Raw genomic sequence first — 14,438 nt, forward strand, 5'->3', positions numbered from 1 at the left:
GTTGACATGATCAGTCCAATCAAAGCTACTGTAGATATAATGTGATTTGACGTCATTTTATCTGTCACTCTGTGGCAGCACCCAAGGGGCTTGTATTTTCTAGCTCTACCCTTAGACTTGGCAGTGACGTAGTGTCCCCATGAGTGACAGAACACTGAGCCAATCACGGCGCAGCGCTCCGTATTTTCTTCTGGCTTGCCCCACCACCACAGAAAGCACTGAGCTAGGCTGAAACACCTGCATTTTGGAGCTGCCTTACTCAAGAAAACAAAAAAGAGACCATGTTTGTTTGCGGCTATATTAACTCAATGATATATATATTTTTTTGTATTTTTTGCAAAATGATATGTGACACGTATTAATGCCAAAATAACATGCAAAACAGGAAAGGCCACCTGCCCTGAATGACGGGTCGCCACTTGCTGAGGTATAGACCTTGATCTGCTTTACACAACAACAAAAAAACTGTTATACATTATAACCTAGCCTGCTTTAAATAATATAAAATCACTTAATTGTTGCAAAAAAACGTTCTGTATAGATCACTGATCCCCCCCCCCCCGATCAATCAAGCCTGTTTTAGCCCTTCTGTCTAAATTCTCAGATACGATTAAAAAAGAACAGATTCAAAAATAATAAATGGCCGACTTTTAATGAATACAAATAAGTGTGTGACATGGCCATGGAGAAGAGATGTCACAACTACATATTCATGTGATTGCATTAAATCACCTGACTGTTTCGATATGTCTGTTAGTAAATGTTTTGTAAGAGATAATTAATAAATGATAACAATTCACATTCAAGAATTACTGTGTTAACTACAACCAACATGTTGGATCTCTGTTTAGGGGTCAGTGGTCTAAAATGAGTCTCTCTGGGGAGAGAGAGGAGGGGGGCCCTGCCTCTAAAATGAGTCTCTCTGGGGAACATGACACCAAAGCTAAGAGGTGAGATGACAATTTTGTTTAAGAATTATTAAGAGTTTATTTCCTAAATGCTATTTCCACAATTTTTCACATGTGTTTTTTAATCAGAAATGGTTGCTTATGGGTACCTTCAATATTACTGTTCTCAGATGTTTAATTAATAGATTTTAGATGTATATCATTATTATTATTTTTATTGCAAAACGCTATATATCCATTGTTTAGCTGAAATTGAATGTTCGTATCCTGTATATTTGACTGTATTATCTGGTTGTCTCACCTAGCTATCTTAAGATGAATGCACTTACTGTAAATAGCTCTGGGTAAGAGCATCTGCTAAACAGGTGGGGCTCTGCCCTGAATGACAGGTCACCACTTCTCCAAAGCAATTACATGTTGCACAGGAACCACTGACTCGCTGCATGTTTCTATTATCAAGACACCTGCTGGTACCTCTTAACTGGTTAGTACAGCTCATGAGGTGTCCTAAATATCTGCCAACTAGGTGGGACACTTATGAATAAAGAGGCTTCATGCATAGCTTTAATTTATACCCATAAGAGTAGGACTAAAATGGCTTTATTCTCAGCATTTATACGACACATGTTCTACTCTGAGACGCTTTTTGGATATGGGCCCAGATCTCAAAATATTGTAACGAGCCAGTATTAAATGAGTCTGTCTGGGGAGAGAGAGGACCAATTTTTCTACTCTGAGACGCTTTTTGGATATGGGTACAGATCTCAAAATATTCTTTTAAAAAACGATTTTCTTTTGTTTGACATAATAAATAAAATAAGATTACTAATGTACCCGACTTTAAAGACTTGGTTTAGTTTATTATGTGGCACTGCTCATGTCCGCGTTCTGAAACTGTCCGCGTCCCCGTACAGAACTGTCCGCGTCCACGTACGGTTTGGCGCCAAGCATATTGTCCAGTTACGCGCAGAGTGGTCTGAGGTGATCTTGGGGAACAACGATGGAGTTCGTTACAGTGTTGAGACACCGAAGTTTATTGTTCAATTTGCTTTTTGCGTAATGGTCAGTGACAGTATGAGTGTAGCCAGATCCTTTTCACTCGCTATCCTTGGTTAATTGTGTGGTTCACCGGATTCGGCATCATCCTCGAGGGACAGACGAACGAACTGCTAGCTAGCCAAGCTAGTCGGTACAGCTAGCTAAGCTAGCTACTCTACCAGCAGCATCCTAGTTATCCTAGCTACCACTACATCATCACCGGCTGCCTGCATTTCTTGTGGACCGATGGAGCTCCCTGGTTGTTTCTTCCACCTGTTAAGTACCGTGGAGGGCTTCTCCCTCTCTCGTTGACGGATGCTGGCTACCTACCATCCCTCTGTCCGGTTCTCCTCTCTTCACTAGATGGACGGTAACTTTAGTGTTTAACCCCTCTGTGTCCAAGGACCAAACTTTTTAATAATATTTTCGGGCGCGCCAAGGTTTTTATTGTTTGTAAAACTTTAGTGGAGAGCTCTCAATTTGCCGGATTTTAGGTATATAAAGTGCCTTCAGAAAGTATTCACACCCCTTGACTGACATTTTCCACATTTTGTTATGTTAAAGCCTGAATTTAAAATGCATAAAATTCAGATTTATTTGGTCACTGGCCTACACACAATACCCCATAATGTCAAAATGGAATTATGTTTTACGAAGTCTTTACAAATGTAATTAAAAATGAAAAGCTGAAATGTCTTGAATCAGTAAGTATTCAACCCCTTTGTTATGGCAAGCCTGAAAAGTTTCAGGAGTAGAAATGCGCTTAACAAGTCACATAATAAGCAGTAGGAGTGCGTGGGTCAAATCACTGGGGAAGACAAGACAGAAAAATACATATTACAATCTACAGTTGGTCTGAAGTTTACATACACCTTAGCCAAATACATTTAAACTCAGTTTTTCAAAATTCCTGACATTTAATCCTAGTAAGAATTCCCTGTCTTAGGTCAGTTAGGATCACCACTTTATTTTAAGAATGTGAAATGTCTTTCATCACATTCCCAGTGGGTCAAAAGTTTACATACACTCAATTAGTATTTGGTAGCGTTGCCTTTAAATTGTTTAACTTGGGTCAAACGTTTCGGGTAGCCTTCCACAAGCTTCCCACAATAAGTTGGGTGAATTTTGGCCCATTCCTCCTGACAGAGCTGGTGTAACTGAGTCAGGTTTATAGGCCTCCTTGCTCGCACACGCTTTTTCAGTTCTGCCCACAAATTTTCTATAGGATTGAGGTCAGGGCTTTATGATGGCCACTCCAATACCTTGACTTTGTTGTCCTTAAGCCATTTTGCCACAACTTTGGAAGTATGCTTGGGGTCATTGTCCATTTGGAAGACCCATTTGTGACCAAGCTTTAACTTCCTGACTGATGTCTTGAGATGTTGTTTCAAAATATCCACATAATTTTCATTCCTCATGATGCCATCTATTTTGTGAAGTGCACCAGTCCCGCCTGCAGCAAAGCACCCCAACAGCATAATGCTGCCACCCCTGTGCTTCACGGTTGGGATGGTGTTCTTTGGCTTGCAAGCAACACCCTTTTTCCTCCAAACATAACGATGGTCATTATGGCCAAACAGTTCAATTTTTGTTTAATCAGACCAGAGGACATTTCTCCAAAAAGTATGATCTTCGTCCCCATGTGCAGATGCAAACCGTAGTCTGGCTTTTTTATGGCGGTTTTGGAGCAGTGGCTTCTTCCTTGCTGAGCGGCCTTTCAGGTTATGTCGATATAGGACTAGTTTTACTGTGGATATAGATACTTTTGTACGCGTTTCCTCCAGCATCTTCACAAAGTCCTTTGCTGTTGTTCTGGGATTGATTTTCACTTTTCGCACCAAAGTACGTTCATCTCTAGGAGACAGGACGCGTCTCCTTCCTGAGCGGTATGACAGCTGCATGGTCCCATGGTGTTTATACTTGCGTACGATTGTTTGTACAGATGAACGTGGTACCTTCAGGCGTTTGGAAATTGCTCAAGATTGTGCAAAGCTGTCATCAAGGCAAAGGGTGGCTACTTTGAAGAATCTCAAATATAAAATATTTTTTGATTTGTTTAATACTTTTTTGGTTACTACATGATTCCATGTGTGTTATTTCATAGTTTTGATGTCATCACTATTATTCTACAATGTAGAAAATAGTAAAAATTAAGAAAAACCCTTAAATGAGTAGCTGTGTCCAAACCTTTGACTGGTACTGTATATATGTATTTATTTTTACACATACACTATATATACAAAAGTATGTGGACACCCCATCAAATTAGTGGATTCGGCTATTTCAGTCGCACCCGTTGCTGACAGGTGTATAAAATCGAGCACACAGCCATGCAATCTCCATAGAAAACATTAGCAGTAGAATGGCTTTACTGAAGAGCTCAGTGACTTTCAACGTGGCACGGTCATAGGATGCAACATTTCCAACAAGCTCGCCGCCATTGGACTCTGGAGCAGTGGAAACACGATCTCTGGAGTGATAAATCACGCTTCACCATCTGGCAGTCCGACGGACAAATCTGGGTTTGGCGGATGCCAGGAGAACGCTACCTGCCCTAATGCATAGTGCTACCTGTAAAGTTTGGTGGAGGAGGAATAATGGTCTGGGGCTGTTTTTCGTGGTTCGGGCTAGGCCCCTTAGTTCCAGTGAAGGGAAATCTTAACGCTACCGCATACAATGACATTCTAGACGATTCTGTGCACAAAGCAAGGTCCATACAGAAATGGTTTGAACTGGAAGAACTTGACTGGCCTGCACAGAGCCCTGACCTCAACCCCATCGAACACCTTTGGAATGCCTACTGCGAGCAAGGCCTAATCGCCCAACATCAGTGCCCGACCTCACTAATTCTCTTGTTGCTGAATGGAAGCAAGTCCCGGCAGCAATGTTCCAACATCTAGTGGAAAGCCTTCCCAGAAGAGTGGAGGCTGGTATAGCAGCAAAGGGGGAACCAACTCCATATTAATGGCCATGATTTTGGAATGAGATGTTGGACCAGGAGGTGTAATGAGATGTTGGACCAGCAGGTGTAATGAGACTTTGGAGCAGCAGGTGTAATGAGATGTTGGACCAGCAGGTGTAATGAGATGTTGGACCAGCAGGTGTAATGAGATGTTGGACCAGCAGGTGTAATGAGATGTTGGACCAGCAGGTGTAATGAGATGTTGGACCAGAAGGTGTAATGAGATGTTGGACCAGCAGGTGTAATGAGATGTTGGACCAGCAGGTGTAATGAGATGTTGGACCAGCAGGTGTAATGAGATGTTGGACCAGGAGGTGTAATGAGATGTTGGACCAGGAGGTGTAATGAGATGTTGGAGCAGCAGTTGTAATGAGATGTTGGACCAGCAGGTGTAATGAGATGTTGGACCAGGAGGTGTAATGAGATGTTGGACCAGCAGGTGTAATGAGATGTTGGACCAGCAGGTGTAATGAGATGTTGGACCAGCAGGTGTAATGAGATGTTGGACCAGCAGGTGTAATGAGATGTTGGACCAGCAGGTGTAATGAGATGTTGGACCAGCAGGTGTAATGAGATGTTGGACCAGCAGGTGTACTGAGATGTTGGACCAGCAGGTGTAATGAGATGTTGGACCAGCAGGTGTAATGAGATGTTGGACCAGCAGGTGTAATGAGATGTTGGACCAGCAGGTGTAATGAGATGTTGGACCAGCAGGTGTAATGAGATGTTGGACCAGCAGGTGTAATGAGATGTTGGACCAGGAGGTGTAATGAGATGTTGGACCAGGAGGTGTAATGAGATGTTGGAGCAGCAGTTGTAATGAGATGTTGGACCAGCAGGTGTAATGAGATGTTGGACCAGGAGGTGTAATGAGATGTTGGACCAGCAGGTGTAATGAGATGTTGGACCAGGAGGTGTAATGAGATGTTGGACCAGCAGGTGTAATGAGATGTTAGACCAGCAGGTGTAATGAGATGTTGGACCAGGAGGTGTAATGAGATGTTGGACCAGCAGGTGTAATGAGATGTTGGACCAGCAGGTGTAATGAGATGTTGGAGCAGCAGGTGTAATGAGATGTTGGACCAGGAGGTGTAATGAGATATTGGACCAGCAGGTGTAATGAGATGTTGGACCAGCAGGTGTAATGAGATGTTGGAGCAGCAGGTGTAATGAGATGTTGGACCAGGAGGTGTAATGAGATATTGGACCAGCAGGTGTAATGAGATGTTGGACCAGCAGGTGTAATGAGATGTTGGACCAGCAGGTGTAATGAGATGTTGGACCAGCAGGTGTAATGAGATGTTGGACCAGGAGGTGTAATGAGATGTTGGACCAGCAGGTGTAATGAGATGTTGGACCAGCAGGTGTAATGAGATGTTGGACCAGCAGGTGTAATGAGATGTTGGAGCAGCAGGTGTAATGAGATGTTGGACCAGCAGGTGTAATGAGATGTTGGACCAGGAGGTGTAATGAGATGTTGGACCAGGAGGTGTAATGAGATGTTGGACCAGCAGGTGTAATGAGATGTTGGACCAGCAGGTGTAATGAGATGTTGGAGCAGCAGGTGTAATGAGTTGTTGGACCAGGAGGTGTAATGAGATGTTGGACCAGCAGGTGTAATGAGATGTTGGACCAGCAGGTGTAATGAGATGTTGGACCAGGAGGTGTAATTATGTGTTGGACCAGCAGGTGTAATGAGATGTTGGACCAGCAGGTGTAATGAGATGTTGGACCAGGAGGTGTAATGAGATGTTGGACCAGCAGGTGTAATGAGATTTTGGACCAGCAGGTGTAATGAGATGTTGGACCAGCAGGTGTAATGAGATGTTGGACCAGCAGGTGTAATGAGATGTTGGACCAGCAGGTGTAATGAGATGTTGGACCAGGAGGTGTAATTATGTGTTGGACCAGCAGGTGTAATGAGATGTTGGACCAGCAGGTGTAATGAGATGTTGGACCAGGAGGTGTAATGAGATGTTGGACCAGCAGGTGTAATGAGATGTTGGACCAGTAGGTGTAATGAGATGTTGGCCAGCAGGTGTAATGAGATGTTGGACCAGCAGGTGTAATGAGATGTTGGACCAGCAGGTGTAATGAGATGTTGGACCAGCAGGTGTCCACATACTTTTGATCATGTAGTGTATGTTTGGTGAAGTAATAAAGAAGGTGTAATATTTTGGGTAGATGTTCCTAGACCAGATTATAACTATATATGGACATATTATAAAGTATGTGCATGAATAGACTCTTAAGGATTAAAGTGGAACTGAGATGAGGAAGTGAATCAGGAGGCTCAATATTAGGAGGGTGTTCTTAATGTTTTTTACACTGTTTGTTTGTTGCTTTATGTAATGGCATATATTTAAATGCTTTGTGTAATGTCACATAATTTAATGCTTTATGCAATGGCATATATTTTAATGCTTTATGTACACTGAGTGTACAAAACATTATGAACACCTGCTTTTTCCATGACATAGATTGACAGATGAATCCAGGTGAAGATATGATCTCTTATAGATGTCACTTGTTAAATCCATTTCAATCAGTGCCAGGCGCACCGATTTGTATCAAGAACTGCAACGCTGCTGGGCTTTTCGCGCTAAACAGTTTCCTGTGTGTCTCAAGAAAGGTCCACCACCCAAAGGACATCCAGCCAACTTGACACAACTGTGGGAATCATAGGAGTCAACATCCCTGTGGGACGCTTTCGACACCTTGAAGAGTCAATGCCTTGACGAGTTGATGCTGTTCTGAGGGCGAAAAGGGAGGGGGGGGGGGGGGGCAGCAACTCAATATTAGGAGGGTGTTCTTAATGTTTTGTATACTCAGTGTATGTTTTTTGCTTTATGTAATGGCATATATTTTATTGCTTCATGTAATGTATTTTTTCTTTTGAAATATAGTTTTGATATATTTTAAAATGTAGTTTCATGGGGATTTATTATGTTTTCCAGAATCTCCAACCAAATTCGGAGATCAGTCTCTCCAGTATCCAGTCATCTGTCCATGAAGAGTGACTTCTCTATGCATCAACCTATACATTTTAGTGATGGACCAGTGACCTTTGACCCTAGGTAAAATTGTATCATATTAGTATTGAAGATGAGAATCTTCAAGATCTGAAACCAGATGTATTTTGTGTATCTGAGTATATACTATAAGGCATCTGCTTATAATTAGTTGTTTATGTAATATATTTGAATACACTGAGTGTACAAAACATTATGAACACCTGCTTTTTCCATGACATAGATTGACAAGGTGAATCCAGGTGAAAGCTATGATCTCTTATTGATGTCACTTGTTAAATCCACTTCAATCAGTGTAGATGAAGGGGAGGAGAGAGGTTAATGAAGGATTTTTAAGCCTGGAGACAAATGAGACATGGATTGTGTAAATGTGCCATTCAGAGGGTGAATGGACAGGGTATGCCTTTGAACGGGGTATTGTAGTAGGTACCAGGCACACAGGTTTTTGTCAAGAACTGCAACGCTGCTGGGTTGTTCACGCTCAAAAGTTTCCTGTGTGTATCAAGAATGGTCCACTACCCAAAGGACATCCAGCCATTTTGACACAACTGTGGGACTAATTGGAGTCAACATGGGCCAGCATCCCTGTGGGACGCTTTCGACACCTTGTAGAGTCCATGCCCCGACGAGTTGAGGCTGTTCTGAGGGCAAAAGAGAGGGGGGGGGGCAGCAACTCAATATTAGGAGGGTGTTCTTAATGTTTTGTATACTCAGTGTATGTTTTTTGCTTTATGTAATGGCATATATTTTATTGCTTCATGTAATGTATTTTTTCTTTTGAAATATAGTTTTGATATATTTTAAAATGTAATTTCATGGGGATGTATTATGTTTTCCAGAATCTCCAACCAAACTCTGAGATCAGTCTCTCCAGTACCCAGTCATCTGTCCATGAAGAGTGACTTCTCTATGCATCAACCTATACATTTTAGTGATGGACCAGTGACCTTTGACCCTAGGTAAAATTGTATCATATTACTATTGAAGATGAGAATCTTCAAGATCTGAAACCAGATGTATTTTGTGTATCTGAGTATATACTATAAGGCATCTGCTTATAATTAGTTGTTTATGTAATATATTTGAATACACTGAGTGTACAAAACATTATGAACACCTGCTTTTTCCATGACATAGATTGACAAGGTGAATCCAGGTGAAAGCTATGATCTCTTATTGATGTCACTTGTTAAATCCACTTCAATCAGTGTAGATGAAGGGGAGGAGAGAGGTTAATGAAGGATTTTTAAGCCTGGAGACAAATGAGACATGGATTGTGTAAATGTGCCATTCAGAGGGTGAATGGACAGGGTATGCCTTTGAACAGGGTATGGTAGTAGGTACCAGGCACACAGGTTTTTGTCAAGAACTGCAACGCTGCTGGGTTGTTCACGCTCAAAAGTTTCCTGTGTGTATCAAGAATGGTCCACTACCCAAAGGACATCCAGCCATTTTGACACAACTGTGGGACGCATTGGAGTCAACATGGGCCAGCATCCCTGTGGGACGCTTTCGACACCTTGTAGAGTCCATGCCCCGACGAGTTGAGGCTGTTCTGAGGGCAAAAGAGAGGTGGGGGGCAGCAACTCAATATTAGGAGGGTGTTCTTAATGTTTTGTATACTCAGTGTATGTTTTTTGCTTTATGTAATGGCATATATTTTATTGCTTCATGTAATGTATTTTTTCTTTTGAAATATAGTTTTGATATATTTTAAAATGTAGTTTCATGGGGATTTATTATGTTTTCCAGAATCTCCAACCAAATTCGGAGATCAGTCTCTCCAGTATCCAGTCATCTGTCCATGAAGAGTGACTTCTCTATGCATCAACCTATACATTTTAGTGATGGACCAGTGACCTTTGACCCTAGGTAAAATTGTATCATATTAGTATTGAAGATGAGAATCTTCAAGATCTGAAACCAGATGTATTTTGTGTATCTGAGTATATACTATAAGGCATCTGCTTATAATTAGTTGTTTATGTAATATATTTGAATACACTGAGTGTACAAAACATTATGAACACCTGCTTTTTCCATGACATAGATTGACAAGGTGAATCCAGGTGAAAGCTATGATCTCTTATTGATGTCACTTGTTAAATCCACTTCAATCAGTGTAGATGAAGGGGAGGAGAGAGGTTAATGAAGGATTTTTAAGCCTGGAGACAAATGAGACATGGATTGTGTAAATGTGCCATTCAGAGGGTGAATGGACAGGGTATGCCTTTGAACGGGGTATTGTAGTAGGTACCAGGCACACAGGTTTTTGTCAAGAACTGCAACGCTGCTGGGTTGTTCACGCTCAAAAGTTTCCTGTGTGTATCAAGAATGGTCCACTACCCAAAGGACATCCAGCCATTTTGACACAACTGTGGGACTAATTGGAGTCAACATGGGCCAGCATCCCTGTGGGACGCTTTCGATACCTTGTAGAGTCCATGCCCCGACGAGTTGAGTTTGTTCTGAGGGCAAAAGAGAGGGGGGGGGGCAGCAACTCAATATTAGGAGGGTGTTCTTAATGTTTTGTATACTCAGTGTATGTTTTTTGCTTTATGTAATGGCATATATTTTATTGCTTCATGTAATGTATTTTTTCTTTTGAAATATAGTTTTGATATATTTTAAAATGTAATTTCATGGGGATGTATTATGTTTTCCAGAATCTCCAACCAAACTCTGAGATCAGTCTCTCCAGTACCCAGTCATCTGTCCATGAAGAGTGACTTCTCTATGCATCAACCTATACATTTTAGTGATGGACCAGTGACCTTTGACCCTAGGTAAAATTGTATCATATTACTATTGAAGATGAGAATCTTCAAGATCTGAAACCAGATGTATTTTGTGTATCTGAGTATATACTATAAGGCATCTGCTTATAATTAGTTGTTTATGTAATATATTTGAATACACTGAGTGTACAAAACATTATGAACACCTGCTTTTTCCATGACATAGATTGACAAGGTGAATCCAGGTGAAAGCTATGATCTCTTATTGATGTCACTTGTTAAATCCACTTCAATCAGTGTAGATGAAGGGGAGGAGAGAGGTTAATGAAGGATTTTTAAGCCTGGAGACAAATGAGACATGGATTGTGTAAATGTGCCATTCAGAGGGTGAATGGACAGGGTATGCCTTTGAACGGGGTATGGTAGTAGGTACCAGGCACACAGGTTTTTGTCAAGAACTGCAACGCTGCTGGGTTGTTCACGCTCAAAAGTTTCCTGTGTGTATCAAGAATGGTCCACTACCCAAAGGACATCCAGCCATTTTGACACAACTGTGGGACGCATTGGAGTCAACATGGGCCAGCATCCCTGTGGGACGCTTTCGACACCTTGTAGAGTCCATGCCCCGACGAGTTGAGGCTGTTCTGAGGGCAAAAGAGAGGTGGGGGGCAGCAACTCAATATTAGGAGGGTGTTCTTAATGTTTTGTATACTCAGTGTATGTTTTTTGCTTTATGTAATGGCATATATTTTATTGCTTCATGTAATGTATTTTATCTCTTGAAATATAGTTTTGATATATTTTAAAATGTAGTTTCATGGGGATTTATTATGTTTTCCAGAATCTCCAACCAAATTCGGAGATCAGTCTCTCCAGTACCCAGTCATCTGTCCATGAAGAGTGACTTCTCTATGGATCGTCCTATACATTTTAGTGATGGACCAGGGACCTTTGACCCTAGGTAAAAATGTATCATATTACTATTGAAGAGGAGAATCTTCTAGATCTGAAACCAGATGTATTTTGTGTATCTGAGTATATACTGTAAAGCATCTGCTTATAATTAGTTGTTTATGTCATATATTTTAATACACTGAGTGTACAAAACATTATGAACACCTGCTTTTTCCATGACATAGATTGACAAGGTGAATCCAGGTGAAAGATATGATCTCTTATTTATGTAACTTGTTAAATCAACTTCAATCAGTGTAGATGAAGGGGAGGAGAGAGGTTAATGAAGGATTTTTAAGCCTTGAGACAATTGAGACATGGATTGTGTATGTGTGCCATTCAGAGGGTGAATGGGCAAGACAACATATTTAAGTGTCTTTGAACGGAGTATGGTAGTAGGTACCAGGCACACAGGTTTTTGTCAAGAACTGCAACCCTGCTGGGTTTTTCCCGCTCAAAAGTTTCCTGTGTGCTTCAAGAATGGTCCACCACCCAAAATAAATGTCCAGCCATTTTGACACAACTGTGGGACTAATTGGAGTCAACATGGGCCAGCATCCCTTTGGGACGCTTTCGACACCTTGTAGAGTCCATGCCCCGACGAGTTGAGGCTGTTCTGAGGGCAAAAGAGAGGGGAGGTGCAACTCATTATTAGGAGGGTGTTCTTAATGTTTTGTATACTCAGTGTATGTTTGTTGCTTTATGTAATGGCATATATTTTATTGCTTTATGTAATGTATTTTATCTCTTGAAATATTGTTTTGATATATTTTTAAATGTAGTTTCATGGGGATTTATTATGTTTTCCAGAATCTCCAACCAAATTCGGAGATCATTCTCTCCAGTACCCAGTCATCTGTCCATGAAGAGTGACTTCTCTATGGATCGTCCTATACATTTTAGTGATGGACCAGTGACCTTTGACCCTAGGTAAAAATGTATCATATTACTATTGAAGAGGAGAATCTTCTAGATCTGAAACCAGATGTATTTTGTGTATCTGAGTATATACTGTAAAGCATCTGCTTATAATTAGTTGTTTATGTCATATATTTTAATACACTGAGTGTACAAAACATTATGAACACCTGCTTTTTCCGTGACATAGATTGATGAGGTGAATCCAGGTGAAAGATATGATCTCTTATTTATGTAAGTTGTTAAATCAACTTCAATCAGTGTAGATGAAGGGGAGGAGAGAGGTTAATGAAGGATTTTTAAGCCTTGAGACAATTGAGACATGGATTGTGTAAATGTGCCATTCAGATGGTGAATAGGCAAGACAAAATATTTAAGTGCCTTTGAACGGGGTATGGTAGTAGGTACCAGGCACACAGGTTTTTGTCAAGAACTGCAACGCTGCTGGGTTTTTCACGCTCAAAAGTTTCCTGTGTGTATCAAGAATGGTCCACTACCCAAAGGACATCCAGCCATTTTGACACAACTGTGGGACGCATTGGCGTCAACATGGGCCAGCATCCCTGTGGGACGCTTTCGACACCTTGTAGAGTCCATGCCCCGACGAGTTGAGGCTGTTCTGAGGGCAAAAGAGAGGGGAGGTGCAACTCAATATTAGGAGGGTGTTCTTAATGTTTTGTATACTCAGTGTATGTTTGTTGCTTTATGTAATGGCATATATTTTATTGCTTCATGTAATGTATTTTATCTCTTGAAATATAGTTTTGATATATTTTAAAATGTAGTTTCATGGGGATTTATTATGTTTTCCAGAATCTCCAACCAAATTCGGAGATCATTCTCTCCAGTACCCAGTCATCTGTCCATGAAGAGTGACTTCTCTATGGATCGTCCTATACATTTTAGTGATGGACCAGGGACCTTTGACCCCAGGTAAGTTACTGGTCAGAATTGATGATATTACTATTGAAGAGGAGAATCTTCTAGATCTGAAACCAGATGTATTTTGTGTATCTGAGTATATACTGTAAAGCATCTGCTTATAATTAGTTGTTTATGTCATATATTTTAATACACTGAGTGTACAAAACATTATGAACACCTGCTTTTTCCATGACATAGATTGATAAGGTGAATCCAGGTGAAAGATATGATCTCTTATTTATGTAACTTGTTAAATCAACTTCAATCAGTGTAGATGAAGGGGAGGAGAGAGGTTAATGAAGGATTTTTAAGCCTTGAGACAATTGAGACATGGATTGTGTATATGTGCCATTCAGATGGTGAATAGGCAAGACAAAATATTTAACTACCTTTGAACGGGGTATGGTAGTAGGTATTGTAAGATTAAGCTGATATACAGGTCGGATTCTGAATTGTGAAAGGAAGCCACATCCCTACGTATAACAGTCTGTATAGTTTCTGACACTGACTCCAACTGAGGTTCCCAATGTGAGGGGGTTGGAAATAGTATATGAGGAAAATCTGTTTCATAATCAAAATGATGTAATAACTTCAATCTTCTATGATGGAAGTGTAGATCCCTCCGGAGCTCCCTGCAGTCCACCTGTTTAGGAGTTGGTATGAAAGTCAGTCCTCTTTCTAGAACCTCACTCTCGGCTTGGTTGAGCCCAACGGGACATTGCTGGTCAAGACCTCAAATCGGTTGTGAAGTAGTATGGACATATTGATGGAACAAGGTCACTAAACTGGTGGTTAGACAGGGTAGATCCAAGAGCAGGCCTCTGCTGTCATCTAGAGGGTGTTTTCACTGTACTGCTTGACACATGGAGACTCAATGGAGGCACAGTGCAAAGTGCTCAAAGTAAGGCCTAAACAATTGTTTGTCAGGCTGGGATCTATAAAGCAGTATGTTCTCCAATTAGAT

At 41.0% G+C, this 14,438-nt stretch overlaps 2 long non-coding RNA genes across 2 annotated transcripts; both read left to right on the forward strand.

Moving 5' to 3' along the window:
• Nucleotides 1-7,903: 7,903 nt before the first annotated feature.
• Nucleotides 7,904-9,728, forward strand: LOC311126493. Its single transcript, XR_014612995.1, has 3 exons — nt 7,904-7,985; nt 8,780-8,899; nt 9,693-9,728. It is a non-coding gene; the product is annotated as an uncharacterized lncRNA (long non-coding RNA).
• Nucleotides 9,729-9,730: 2 nt separating this feature from the next.
• LOC311126495 lies at nt 9,731-13,996 on the forward strand. Its single transcript, XR_014612996.1, has 5 exons — nt 9,731-9,812; nt 10,607-10,726; nt 11,520-11,639; nt 12,443-12,562; nt 13,364-13,996. It is a non-coding gene; the product is annotated as an uncharacterized lncRNA (long non-coding RNA).
• Nucleotides 13,997-14,438: the final 442 nt, after the last annotated feature.

This window comes from Coregonus lavaretus (genome assembly GCF_964263955.1).
Source record: "Coregonus lavaretus genome assembly, contig: HAP1_SCAFFOLD_287, whole genome shotgun sequence".
NCBI lineage: Eukaryota > Metazoa > Chordata > Actinopteri > Salmoniformes > Salmonidae > Coregonus > Coregonus lavaretus.